Here is a 12,300-nt window from a genome sequence, read left to right as displayed (position 1 = left end):
TCCACTCTCCTGTTGAGGGCTCCAATCCATTGCAACAGCACCTGGTTATTTGAGAAGGCAGCAGCTTTTCTTCCATCTATACAAATTATGACATCAAGGTGCTACATCCCACCCCTTTGTGTGGGATGAATTCCCTGAACACCTCTGCACAACCCTCCTCCAACTACGTAGGTGTAACGTAGTGAGTGGTCAACATAAATCTTGTGTCCTGGGCAATTTGGACTCTTATGGTCCACTTTGTTCTTAGAGCCCTATGCCCTGTGTCACATCAAGGGTAGTGACGCATGTACTGAAAGGACACCAGGCAGAATGAGGTCAAAATGGGAAGCCTTCAGAGACTCCGCCTAGACTTAGCCTTTAACTGCTCATGCCCAGGTGTGCAAACAGGGGCAGGGAGGTCTTGTGTGGGAATGGCAGGCACATGTAGCCTCTAAGAAAGGAGCTAGAGGTGGGAGAACTGCAGTTGTGGGTAGAGTACCTAATCCCTTGGTGTGGGGTGTTCTGCTGACAGCTACGATACCGATTCAGTCATCAGTGGGCATCTTACCCAACCTCTCTGGGGCTGGCTTTTTTCCAGCACTAATAAACTGAAGACAATAATGCAGTAACGAAACAAACACAACCTTGTAAAATTAATTAATGCCTGTACATACAGTACATACTGTACATACTGTAATAAGGGGATATAAAAGGGTCACATCTTGCTGATTTTCTGGTTGAAAAGATCTTTCTAAAGGGCCTATCTTCTATCGCTAGAGTGGGAAAATTATTATTTTTGGAAAAGGTAGGTATGCTGCATATCTCGGCTTCTTCCTAATGCTCCTAAGACAAATTGCGTAATTAACCTAATATGCCGATCCTGTAACTCCGTTTCTGGGTACAGCATTCTCCCTGAACATTTTAATCACAGCGGTAAATTCTGCTTTAAGCTGAGGAGACAAGGAGGTGCAACAACCTTGGAGGACACCCGAGGGACCACTCACCCTGCCCCTCCGTCATGGATTTGGGAGCTTGGGGTCCCCCCTCCCACGCCTCCCCTGGCCTTCTCCTGGGCGCGTGCGGGGGCTCCAGCCCAGCCCGGCCGCGCTTCCCGCATTCCCGGCCGGCGGCTCACGCCGGCGCAGGCGGAGCGGGGGCGGACGAGGGCAGGGAAGGGGCTCGGGGAGGCGCTGAGGAACCGCCGCCGCTCGCTCCGGCCCCAGCGCCCCGGGCAGCCCGGAGACGGCACAGGAGCCCCAGCAGCCCGGTAAGGAGGGGAGTCACTCCGGGAGGGAGGAAGGGGAAAAGGGGGAGAGAGAGGGAGCCTTCTCTCGCCTGCTGGCTCCTGCGGGGGCTGCCGCGGCGCGCCCGCACACCCTGCGGCACCGCTACCGCGGGGAGCGGCCGGGGCGGCCGAGCGGCGCTGCGCCCGCGGCTGACGGGCGGTACCGGGGGGGGCCGGGGAGGAAGGGGCGACCTGAGGCGGGGGAGAGGGGACGGAGACACACGGGACCGAATCCTGCCGGGGATGGCCCCTCTCCCTCGCACCGGGGGTGCTCGTTGTGCCCGGCGGCTCCCGCCGCAGAGCCCGCGGCGCTGAGCCGGCCAGACCCGGTCCGCACCGCCGGGCGGGCGGGAGCGCATCCTCCCCCGGCTCCGAGCTCATCCTCCCCCGGCTCCGAGCTCATCCTCCCCCGGCTCCGAGCTCACCCTCCCCCGGCTCCGAGCTCACCCTCCCCCGGCTCCGAGCTCACCCTCCCCCGGCTCCGAGCTTATCCTCCCCCGGGTGCGGGCTCACCCCCACCGGGTCCCGGCTCACCCTCCCCCGGGTGCGGGCTCGGAGCAGCGGGGCAGGCGCTGCGGCTTCCCGCCTCCCTCCCCCGGCCGGATACACAGTGTCAGACCCGGAGAACGAGGAGAGAGGTTTGGTAATTTTTTTTTTTTTTTTTCGCTCGTTCTCTTTCTCTTTTTCTCCTCCTCCTCCTCTTCCTCTTCTTTGCCGGGAGTTGCTTGCGTGCTGGGGCTGGGGGGGGGGAGGGCTGGGGAGGGCGAGGCGAGCGGCAGTGGTTTGGAAACGGGAATTGGTTCGGAAAAGCGGTCACTGAAGGTAACAGCCATCCGCTGGGGCACGCTGGAGGGAAGCGAAAATAAAATAAAATAAAAACCACCATCCAAAAAGCACCTAAAAAGGTGGTGTTGGGGAGAGGAAGAGGCGACTGCGTAGAGGGAGGATGGCCGGGCTGGGCTGGGCTTTGCTGGGCTAGGCTTGGCTGGGCTGGGCAGGTACCGCGGCCCGGGAAGCCGGGAAGGACCAGGGTGGGCTCCGGGCGGTGCCCCCGGGGACAGCTTCAGTTTTCATTCGGGAGAGTTGGAGCCGGGGCGCGACCGTGTGAGCGAGGGCAGGATGTGGTGAGCGGCTCCCGCCCTGCCCGCAGCAGGGTTTGCTCCGGGGAGGGGGTGAATCTTCAGTGCTGTGCTGTTTAAAAAAATAAATCAAAGGAAGATGTAATTTTAGGGGAGGATTGCCTTTTTGTTTTCCTACTATTAGGCCCATACTTGTTTTCTTTTTATGTTTTTTGTTTTTGTTTTTTTTAAGAAGTGTAGTATCAGACAGCAGTAGTTCTAACGGTATGAGGAGGGCTCCCTGCTCTGAGCCTTGGTGCTGTTTTATGTCTCTTGGTTGGGAAATGACTGGATGGCCCCTGCTGTCCATCACTGAGATCTATCCCGAATTTTGTTACAGGATCCTTTGAGGATATCCTGGGTTCTCTGGAAACTAGAGACACGTGACCTTGTCTTGTCTTATACAGCCCTTTGCAGTAATGTTGTTATTCGGAACAATTCACTTTTAGGTGTTTGCCTCAGAGCCTTGTAAGGGCATAACTAAGTAGAGAAATAACTGGTGACAGGCCATTATCTTGCAGCGGGAAGCACTAAAACTAAATGGGAGTTGATCCACCCAGAAGTACACAGTTTGCACTACAAATTCAGTGAAAGGACTAGTTTTGCATCTTTATTTAGACTGAGATTCTGGTATCTCTAAAGGTCATTATTAGGCTAGAAAAATGTGTTCTAAAATCCATATCAGCTCTAATCCTGTTTCTCTTGAGTTTGTATTAGAATAAGTGTGAAGTTGAAATATTAGATGATCCCAAGAATGAAACAAAATGCATGGCCTTTCAGAAGCTTTCAATACCAAAGCTGACATTGCTTTGGCAGTTAGTTTAGAGTGTAACTTTCTACATGTGCTTGTTTTCTGGGAACCTTCCTCTCCACTTGATAAGAAGCTGGTGGCAGTTCAGAGATCTGCTTCTGGAGTTTGTATTGATTTGCACTGCTGTATCAAAAGCATCATTTCCTGCTTACCTGTAATGTTCTTGACTAGAAAAGTGGAAGTTCTATTCATTACTAATGTACTCATCTTTTTTTTAAAGAAACTACATAGTTTAAATATTGCACTGATAGTTGCCTTAGTGAAGTTGTGAAATCCCTGTTGCTATGTAGTGCTTTAATCTGCAGATCTATTGTGTTCTCCTGATAACTTGTTTTTACATAAGTATAGTGTTTTAAAACATTTTCTCCATGCTTTGGGGTGTTTGTCTAAGTTAAAGTAACGGTAAATTTCAATACATAGGTGATGAGAATAAAAATTGTAGGGGGTAGAGATGCATTCACTCAAAGGTATCTGAATTAAACATGAAGCAATAGCAGATTTAGGCCAGCCTTATACTATATTTAGAGGATGTTCGAGGATGCATCTGAGACTGTCACAAAGCTGCAAATTCCTCAGTTCTGCCAATTCAGGTTTCAAGTCTAATCCCTATTAAAGCTTGTTTAAATTAGTGGTGGGGAAGTACAGTTTTAAAATACCTTGAAGACCATGTAAGAAAAGCCTGAGTAAATAAAGCTCCTAGCGTGTCAACTGGAGGAAAAAAAAAGAATCTAGAGATCAAATGCTAGAAAAGTAATAGGAAGTGGCCTGTTAGCAGAGGCACGAAGTTTGTGGCTCTGTTATGGGAGGCAGATTTGACTGATAATTTTCCTGTGCCTTCCCCAAATTCAGTTCAGATTTGACAGACCTGGATTTTGGGAGGGGGTGGATGGGTGGGTGGGGGAGGTTGGGAAGGTGTGGGGGTACTGGCGGGGAGAACGTGGATACTGACAGGGCACAAGGACTGTGACAGGGACTATTGGTAATATGTCCAAAGGCACAGAAGCTGTCGTGTGGTCTGCATGGTACAGTAGAGGAACACAAATGAGTGGCCAGGGTACTCAGAAATCCTTGGATACTGATGATTTCAAATCCCATGGCAGAGTGTAGATCCTTGCTCTAAAGGAGCAAACTGCATTGTTAGTGTCATTGGAAAAAAAAATAAAATTTTTTTCTACACATTTCACATAGGAAGCTCCTAATTCTAATCAGTTTGCAATTTTTTTTCCCCAATAGAAAATAATTTTGACCTATACAAGGGACAGATCATGTGAACAAGGGCATAGGGAAGCAGAAAAAAATAAATGTTTTGAAATTGACAAGGGAAGAAAGGTCCTCTTTTTTTAATTATTTGTGTGTGTATGATACCACAATCTGAGTAGTTCTTAGAAGCCAAAGGGCAGTGAAGAGTAACTCAGGGGAGTTGAGGACACTCTACTGACAAGTACTTGACTCATCTGGACACTATTGCTTATCTTATTATGTTGCTTTGTTTTTCTGTGTTTGTAGGAAAATTTTGGGAACAATAGCTGCAGGGAGTAAGTTATTGTTGTCCTATTGTTGCATTACTACCCTGTTGTTACTGTGAAAAATTATAGCATTCTTAGTCTATAACGGTCCTTGGTCCACAAAGGACACGTAAGAAATGAAAGTTTCAATATTGCAATGCTGTCCAATGAGATTATCTAAACTATCAGCTGTAGGTCATAGAAAGAGTTAGGCATCACCAGATGTACCTAGAAATAAGGATGATCTGAAGGATGTTCGCTTCCCTGGCTCAAGCAACTATTACACAAAAGTATTCCCTGTTGGTGAGCTCTTCACCTCCGTCCATGTGAAGCTGGGCTGGAGACAGCCAGATCTTGCCTGTCTGCAGGGCAAGGGGTGAGGCCCGGCAGTGGTTTTAATTTGCCACAAACGTGGGCTCCTGCCAAAGGGTCATCCTGCCTTCCTGCCTCACCTCTGGCTATGCATTCCCGATCTCCCGCTTGTGCTGGTACTGTCACTCCTGGCCAAATGCAAATCTGCTCTTGTTGTTGCTGTTGGCCTGGTTTTCAGTTGGATGAGTTCCTGGGTCTGACTCAACGCATGACTAAAACACACCGAGGAGTCAGCGGAGACCTGTGCTGGGGGAAGAGCAGGGGGATCCTCCTCGCGCTCGGTGGGAGCCCCGCTGGGACCGGATTAAACCAGCGACGGACCTGCAGCCTAAGGAGCTCGCTTGGTGCTGTGCTAGCACTTCTGCACAGCTCCCAGATTTAGTTTGGCTTCTATCTGGGCAGTTTGGAGGGTGAGGAGCGGTGCCTGCCTGTGTCCAGTCACCTGTGCAGACATACCCTTCAAGAATCTGGTGGACTGAGCCAAAGAGGAAACTTGAAGGACATAAAGAGTATGCTGCAGAGGATGTTTTGTCTTTTATTGCATTTTTTTTTCTATTTGATTTTTTGAATGGTAAGCCTATAATTCCTATTTTTTTTAACACCATCTGAAGTAGATATTTTGTCTGTGGTGTTTTTTGTAGGTTTTTTTGTTTGTTTGTTTTTTGGGGGTTTTTTAGTTCTTTTTTTTCACAGCGCTTTCAGGCTTATTTTAGAAAATGGAGTTGTCTTTGGGTGATATACAGTGTTAAAATTACAGCTAACTAGGTCTTTACACAGTGAAACAGTCACTAGTAGGATCTTATGTGTAGACATGTAATTAATGTTCTGTTGGTAATCATTGAAAATTGGAAAGCCTTTCTCCCTCAAATCTCTGGCTACACTAATTTTTGTTCAAGCATAAGGCATATTGAAGGTTTGGAAAATATACCTGTAATTCACTGTAATTGTGTTCAGTTCTAAGCTCATATTAGCTGTGTATTGTAAGAGTTGCTTGTCTGTGTGTTTCTCTTTGTACCTGGGCTTGGGCAGTTTCAAGTGACAGGAAATTACAAGGGGCTCAGTTCTTCCACCCATGCTCTCAGAAAAAGATACCTCGTTCCCCAAAAATATACTGTTGTGTTTGATCTCAAAGTTTTCTCCTTCCTGAAAGTAATTGTGGAGCAGCTGTGGCCATAAGAGATTCATATAATAGGTTTTCCTCATACTTTATTTAACTTTTAACCCCTTATACCAGTATCCATCATCCATATCTGCTCTGAAAAGCAGGAGATTGTCCCGTGGGAACCATACAAGTATAAAACTTAATGACTGGTTAATGAATTCGAGAATGGCAGGACTGGTCACAAACCTGTATGCTAACAATTTAATTGTTAGCTGTCTTTTACCCTGCCCTTATCCAAGCCCAGATCCATGTTTTATTGTGTCCAAAGGTGAAAAGCAATTTTACCAACAGGTGTTCTCTGGAAATAACTGTAAGTTTTTTATTCTAGGTTTTAATGGCTGTACTTATCTTTGCAGCAGACTCGTTTTTTACTGATGTTTCTGCAATGCTGCATAAAATTGGAGCCAGCTGGACTGACAGTGCCTTTTTGTTTGGTTGGTTGGTTTTGGTTTTCCTTTTCTGAGAGCAACCCTAAACCTCATTGTTTAAAGGAAAGGAAGGTTCACTGATTTCATGTAAAGAATGGCAATTTATTTTGTTGTAGATGGTTCAGGAGGGCCTTTTCTTGTTCAGGGAATACCGAATATAATTACACTGTAGTGTCACAACGCTCTCTAGAACATTTTTTCAGAAACCGCTTTAATGCTGTGAGGGGATGAAAATCTAAATTGACTTCAATTTTGTTAACAAGGCTATGGATGAACAATAAGGAAAAGGTTCTTACAAAGCTATGCAGTTTAAAGAAATGGAAAACAAGAATAAGTGTTATGTTGACACTGAGTCAACCACACCTGTTTTAGAGGGAAATCTGGAAAGCAGAGATGCTATATAAAAAAAGTACCAGCCCCTTTCAGGAGTGTAATTCCTACACTACACCCTAGTAAATCCTAAAAGAGAGTCTTAATTTATGCACAAAATGTGTAGGTATTAACAGAGCACGGCAGGGTTCCAAAAGGTTCTTTGAAATGGCTGTACTGTGGAGTTAACAATGGTTAAGGTGTTACAGGTGATTTCGGTAGCAGCCAGAGGTGGCACCATGTAATGCTTCATTGGTGGTAAGTGAAAGGGCCTGAGTCATCTTTGTAGGTGTGCTGTGATAGCTCAGAGGAGAGTTACAGCTGACTGGAGCTAATGCTGTTTTCTCATTAGTAGGGGGTCCTTGCTCCATAAGCACAAGTAGCAATAACTTGGAGGAGTTGTAGCTGTAGCAATCAGCACTGCTTTGGCCAAATACACAACACTCATTTGGAAATATATTTTTCTGTGGCTCTTCTTGCTGACATATGAATTTATTTATTTTTTTTTTGCCTCCTTTCTGTGTTTTGAGATGTAATGTGAATAATTGTGTTTCTCTGAGCTTTGCTCCCCAGTGTGGTATGAGTAATGATATGTAAGGTTATTCACCATTTGTCAAAGTTTGGCTGTGCAGGGTTGGAGCATCTGAGATGCCTCCTTCATCACCAAGGCCTTCAGGAACCTGAGCTGGTGCTTTCAGTGAGGTCTGTGCTGGAGGGCAGGTGTTTGTGCTGTGGTTCAGCACCAGAGTGTTCAGTGGTGCTCACTTAGGTCCTGTCCTTTGGCGTGGTCAGAAGCAACTCCCAGAAGCAAAGGAGTTGTGATCTGTGGTGAATGACTGCCAAAACCAGGAGCTCTGCCCACTGTGGTCCTGACTGGGACCAGCAAACACAGAGATGGGTTTGTGGCTCTACCTGGCTGGTTATCCTGGATTAATGGGTTACCTTCAGCTGGGCTTCTGCAGAGAGGCAAAAGCAGTTTGGACGTGGGATGGAGAACATGAGCAAGTGAGCTTTGCCCATCCTTTCCTGCCTTTGTGGCAACCAGTGAGATAGACTGCTGATTTTCTGGAGTGAGGCAAGGAAGGAAGAGGAAGGGAACCACTCCTTCTGCCAGTATCCTGCAGAGCTGGCAGGATGGTGGAGCCAGGGACTGCCACAAATCTTTTTAAAACCATCTGCTTTTACCACCTGTCATTGCTTATTCACGAACACACGGTCTTATTGGGCATTAGTATTAAAAATCTTGCTCTGTAAGCATAAAAATGAATAGGTCCCTACTTGAGTTAGGGGCATATAATGGGGGAATTTCAGAAGTGCTCTGTTGTGAGGGAGAGGTGGGGAGAGAGAAATAAAAGGACTTGGCTGCCCAACACTTTCTGATGTAGTCCCTGCTCACAGTGCTCTCTTATTTTTGTTATCAGCTGGATGGCATGATTCTGTTTAAACCTAATTTTAAGGATGATTTTGAGGGTGAAATTTTGTTACAGAATGAGCCCTTAGCAAAACTACTGCATACACTGACATCAGTTTATTCATTGCTTCTAGCTTTAACTCAAGGGGAATGTCATAGTCCAGGACTACTTCTAGATTTCCTTTAGCTATTGAATTAAATGTCATGGCTGTAAAGGACCCAACTCCTTTGTTGGGCAAAAAAATTTTTGAAGAGACTGAGAGTGTTGGTCCTCAGGCCATTAATGAGACACCCAAACTCTCATGTATTCACATTTCTAAATTGAACGTGACAGACAGAATTATACCCTTAGTTAACCCTTGATCCAACCTCCCTGCTTTACTTCTGATCCTGCAGACTGCAAAGAAACAATCTGCTTGCTTTTCTGACAGACAATCTGTTTATGCAAACTCAGAGCTCTGATAGCTGTGTAGTCCGACACTGCGTGCAGTAGATTCCACTTTATTCCTGTGGCTGCAGCTGGAACTTCTCAGCCTAGCTCTTTACGTGCCCTGTGATCCTTTCTCCAGTAATGTACATTATTGCTTTGATGTGGTTCTGCTTGTACTTCCCCATGGAGCCTTTCTGCAGGAAGAAATGAAATCCCAGGTCAAGATGTTACAGACATTGAATGACACTGTCTTCTTCTACCAGTGACCTCCTTCAAGCCCTCATTGCTGCTCTCTTCACTACATACTCCAAAGCAAACTAAGCTAATATGCTCTTAGTATGGAACAGACTGTCAGTGATCTCTCTGCACTTTTTTGTGTCTTTCTTTGCATCTGAAATAAAATTGATGACACTTGGCAGAGAAGAGAGGGCAAGGAGCCCAGCAGTACCAGGGTGTTTATGCCATGCTTTGTTGCATAGAGCAAAACAACCATCAAATCTTGCGTCTAGATACAGTAGTCAAACCTGCCAACTCAGTGGAAAACCTTGGTGGTTCTGCAAATAACCAGTAACTTTTGTCATAGTAGTTTTAATTTTTCTTCATTCTTGGATTTATGTTCCGTGACTGCTGCTTTGCCCCGTGCGTCCTCAAAGCAGCCGCTGGGTTTCTGCAATACTTTAATTCAAGGTTTCAGGACATCCTAAACAATATATTGATTTGATGGGAAGTGCTGGGTCTTGATGCGTTTCTCAGTTAATATTTTTTTTCATTTCCCCTATTTGTCCTCTCTCAGGCATTTTGTGTTGTTCTTTTGCCTAGTTCTGCTGTTGCTAAGCTGAGAGAGCTCAGGCTGTGTCCACAAAGACTCATTTTGTGCCTGATATGTATCACCTTCGATTTGGCTGATCCCCGACCCTTCATTGCTGTGTAGCATCAGGCAAACTGCTGGCTGTGTATTAATCCCTGTGGCTCAGAAAAGAATTCAGCCCATCTCCACCATGTTCTAAAGCTGTCTGTATTTATGCTAAAATGAGAGTTTTACAGGCAACTGTCTTACATCCTGCACACTGCTGTTTGCCACAGGGTCCAGCTCGGATGATTTGTGGAGAGGCAATGTTCAGTTCCTGGTACTGGAATGCTCCATGCGTGGGGCATCAAGTGGTGTGGTCCAGCTTTTTTTTTCTGCTGGATGTTGTATTGGACTATCCACAGCTGAGATGCTGGCGGTTGTTTTTCTGCAATGAGTTTTTCTGAGTTTTCCACCCTTGGAAAGCCTATTTATTGCTTTGACTAACTAAGGGTTTTCCAAAGACTGACTAGGTATTGCTCACCACTGACAAACTTGCCCACAAAGAATTTCCAGCAAGCATATCAGGGAGGAGGTGGAACGGTGTGCTTCCAAAATGGTGTGATGAAAACTCGTATTTAAAGATGAGGTCTCTGGACTGTGCCAGCAGAGTGGTACTGTTGAACCAACCACATAAACAAAACTAAACTGTGATCTGACAGCAGGTCAATCACAGCATACAAGTGCATTAACTGTTCACACTACACCACTGGGGGGGGGGGGGGGGGTCTTAATTTTCAGGTTCCACCTGGAAACATTTGCCTGTTAATGCTGCATTTACTGCAGCGTTGATTTTCAAGTCATAAGTGGTTGAGTTTCAACAGCCACCTTTCTACTGGTGAATCATCAACAGGCTGAAGTTGCATTAATAGTGAACATATTTTTGTCATTTTTTTCTGGAAGGCCAGATTACCCCCACACCAGGATGGTGATATACATAGGAGGACAGGTTGGTTACTTTGTGATTGCCTCTGCATTGCTCTTGAAGTTAAATATGATTTTCAACTTCCAGTCCTAAAGGTTATGGACTGGCACGTCTAGCTATTGGTATTTCACCTTAAAAGTTGGATAGTCATGTTGAAAAATGAAAAAGTAGTATGGAATGCCAGAGTTTCCTTTGCTCACCATAGATTGTGTCCTTGAAGATGAGGAAGTTCTTGTCTTCTGAACTGACATAATCTGCATTTGTCAAAAACCAAGTCCTCTGCTTGTCACTAACATTTAATTTCCATGGCAACCTAGGTAATTCTTGTTCTGGGAGATGAAGTAAGGTGATCTGGAGCCCTTCCTGAGAACTCATCTCTGCTCTGAGATTCCTGTGTTCGAAATGGTAAAACAGTCACAATACTGTAAAAGTAAATCTTTAATTAAATGACAGGGCTCCTTCAAAGAGAGTAATTCTCTTATTTTCCTCATACACCTACACTGAGTGTGACTAATGTCATTGTGGCTGTGAGCCCTTAAATAAGAAGTGGAATTACAGAAGTAGGTCTCATGGCACTCCTGGATACATAGCAGGAAACTTGTACCTTGTCCCGTGGGTGAGAAGAGTACACTAAATTTATTACATCTGGTAGTTGGAAGTAATCAAGACAGTAGGATTCTCTTTCATGTGATGCATGCAAGTCCTTATGTGGATTTCTACTTTAAACACATACCATTTTCAGTGTGTTGTCTGTATTTTCACTTTGGAGTAGCATTGGCAGCATTTGATGCTTTGCTCTGTGTAACTTTGTAAAAATATCACCCAGTATTGCTGACTCATTTATAAAATAAAATGGGGACCTCCTTCCACTTATTTTTTCTCTTTTTGTCTGTCTTTCTGACTTTGAAATTCTTATCTGCTATGTGCAACCTTGTGTCCTTTCCATGCAAAATATAGTGCCCAAAATATCCTATATTGGCATACTTTTAATCTAAAGTGCTCATAATTGCCAGCAGTAGCTTCCTTTAAATTATTTACAGACTTTTCACTCAAGTGTCCCATAGGTGATTGGGTTTTTATTCTGTACAGTGCTATGCAAAAATCTTAGCAAACAAAGAATTTCCACTTGCACTGATAGAGGTATTGCATCTATTTGATGCTCGTTTTGAAGATTCAGGAAGATTAAGGCCTGGGAAATACATTAAGGATAACTAATTCTGTGATGAAAAGGTCATACTTCATTGCCTTAGCTTTTTTAAATGCTGCATTTCCCATGCTTTATGGAAGTTGACCTTCTTTCTTTTAAAAAGCAAATTCTGAAGGAATCTGACTGCAAGATTAAAATGTCAGCTTTCTGTTTTCATTGTCCTCCTATTCATAAGTTGTAAACATACAACTGTAGAACTCACGTTTTTGTGTTGAGCATTTCTTCATTGATTAAGTAATTTCTTTATTACATTGCAAATAAATATAATTTATAGTGTTATCAAGTGTTATATGTTCTGATATCTCAGGATAAACATGAGAATTAGAATAGTATTTCTCCACCAGAACTGCATGATACAAAACCAAGATATTCTGGGCCACAGGTTAAGTGGTCTCTATCCTCTTGGGAATGTTTTCTACCAGAACAGGTTTATTTTATTGGTATAGAATGT

At 44.8% G+C, this 12,300-nt stretch overlaps 1 protein-coding gene across 3 annotated transcripts in view; it reads left to right on the top strand.

The window, feature by feature from the left end:
• The first annotated feature begins 1,147 nt into the window (after positions 1 to 1,147).
• Positions 1,148 to 12,300, top strand: part of LOC113957977 (fatty acyl-CoA reductase 1-like) — a 135,828-nt gene continuing 124,675 nt past the window's right edge. Inside the window, exon 1 of one of the 3 annotated variants that reach the window (XM_027665925.1) lies at positions 1,148 to 1,246. The gene's annotated coding sequence lies outside the window, so the exon portion shown is untranslated. Of the gene's footprint in view, positions 1,247 to 1,797; positions 1,908 to 12,300 lie in introns of those variants that run through there. The other 2 variants (XM_027665928.1, XM_027665927.1) reach the window with 2 other exon arrangements.

The sequence above is a fragment of the Corapipo altera genome, unplaced genomic scaffold (genome assembly GCF_003945725.1).
Source record: "Corapipo altera isolate COAL_440 unplaced genomic scaffold, ASM394572v1 249, whole genome shotgun sequence".
NCBI classification, from domain to species: domain Eukaryota; kingdom Metazoa; phylum Chordata; class Aves; order Passeriformes; family Pipridae; genus Corapipo; species Corapipo altera.
This window is presented reverse-complemented; position numbering and strand designations above follow the sequence as displayed.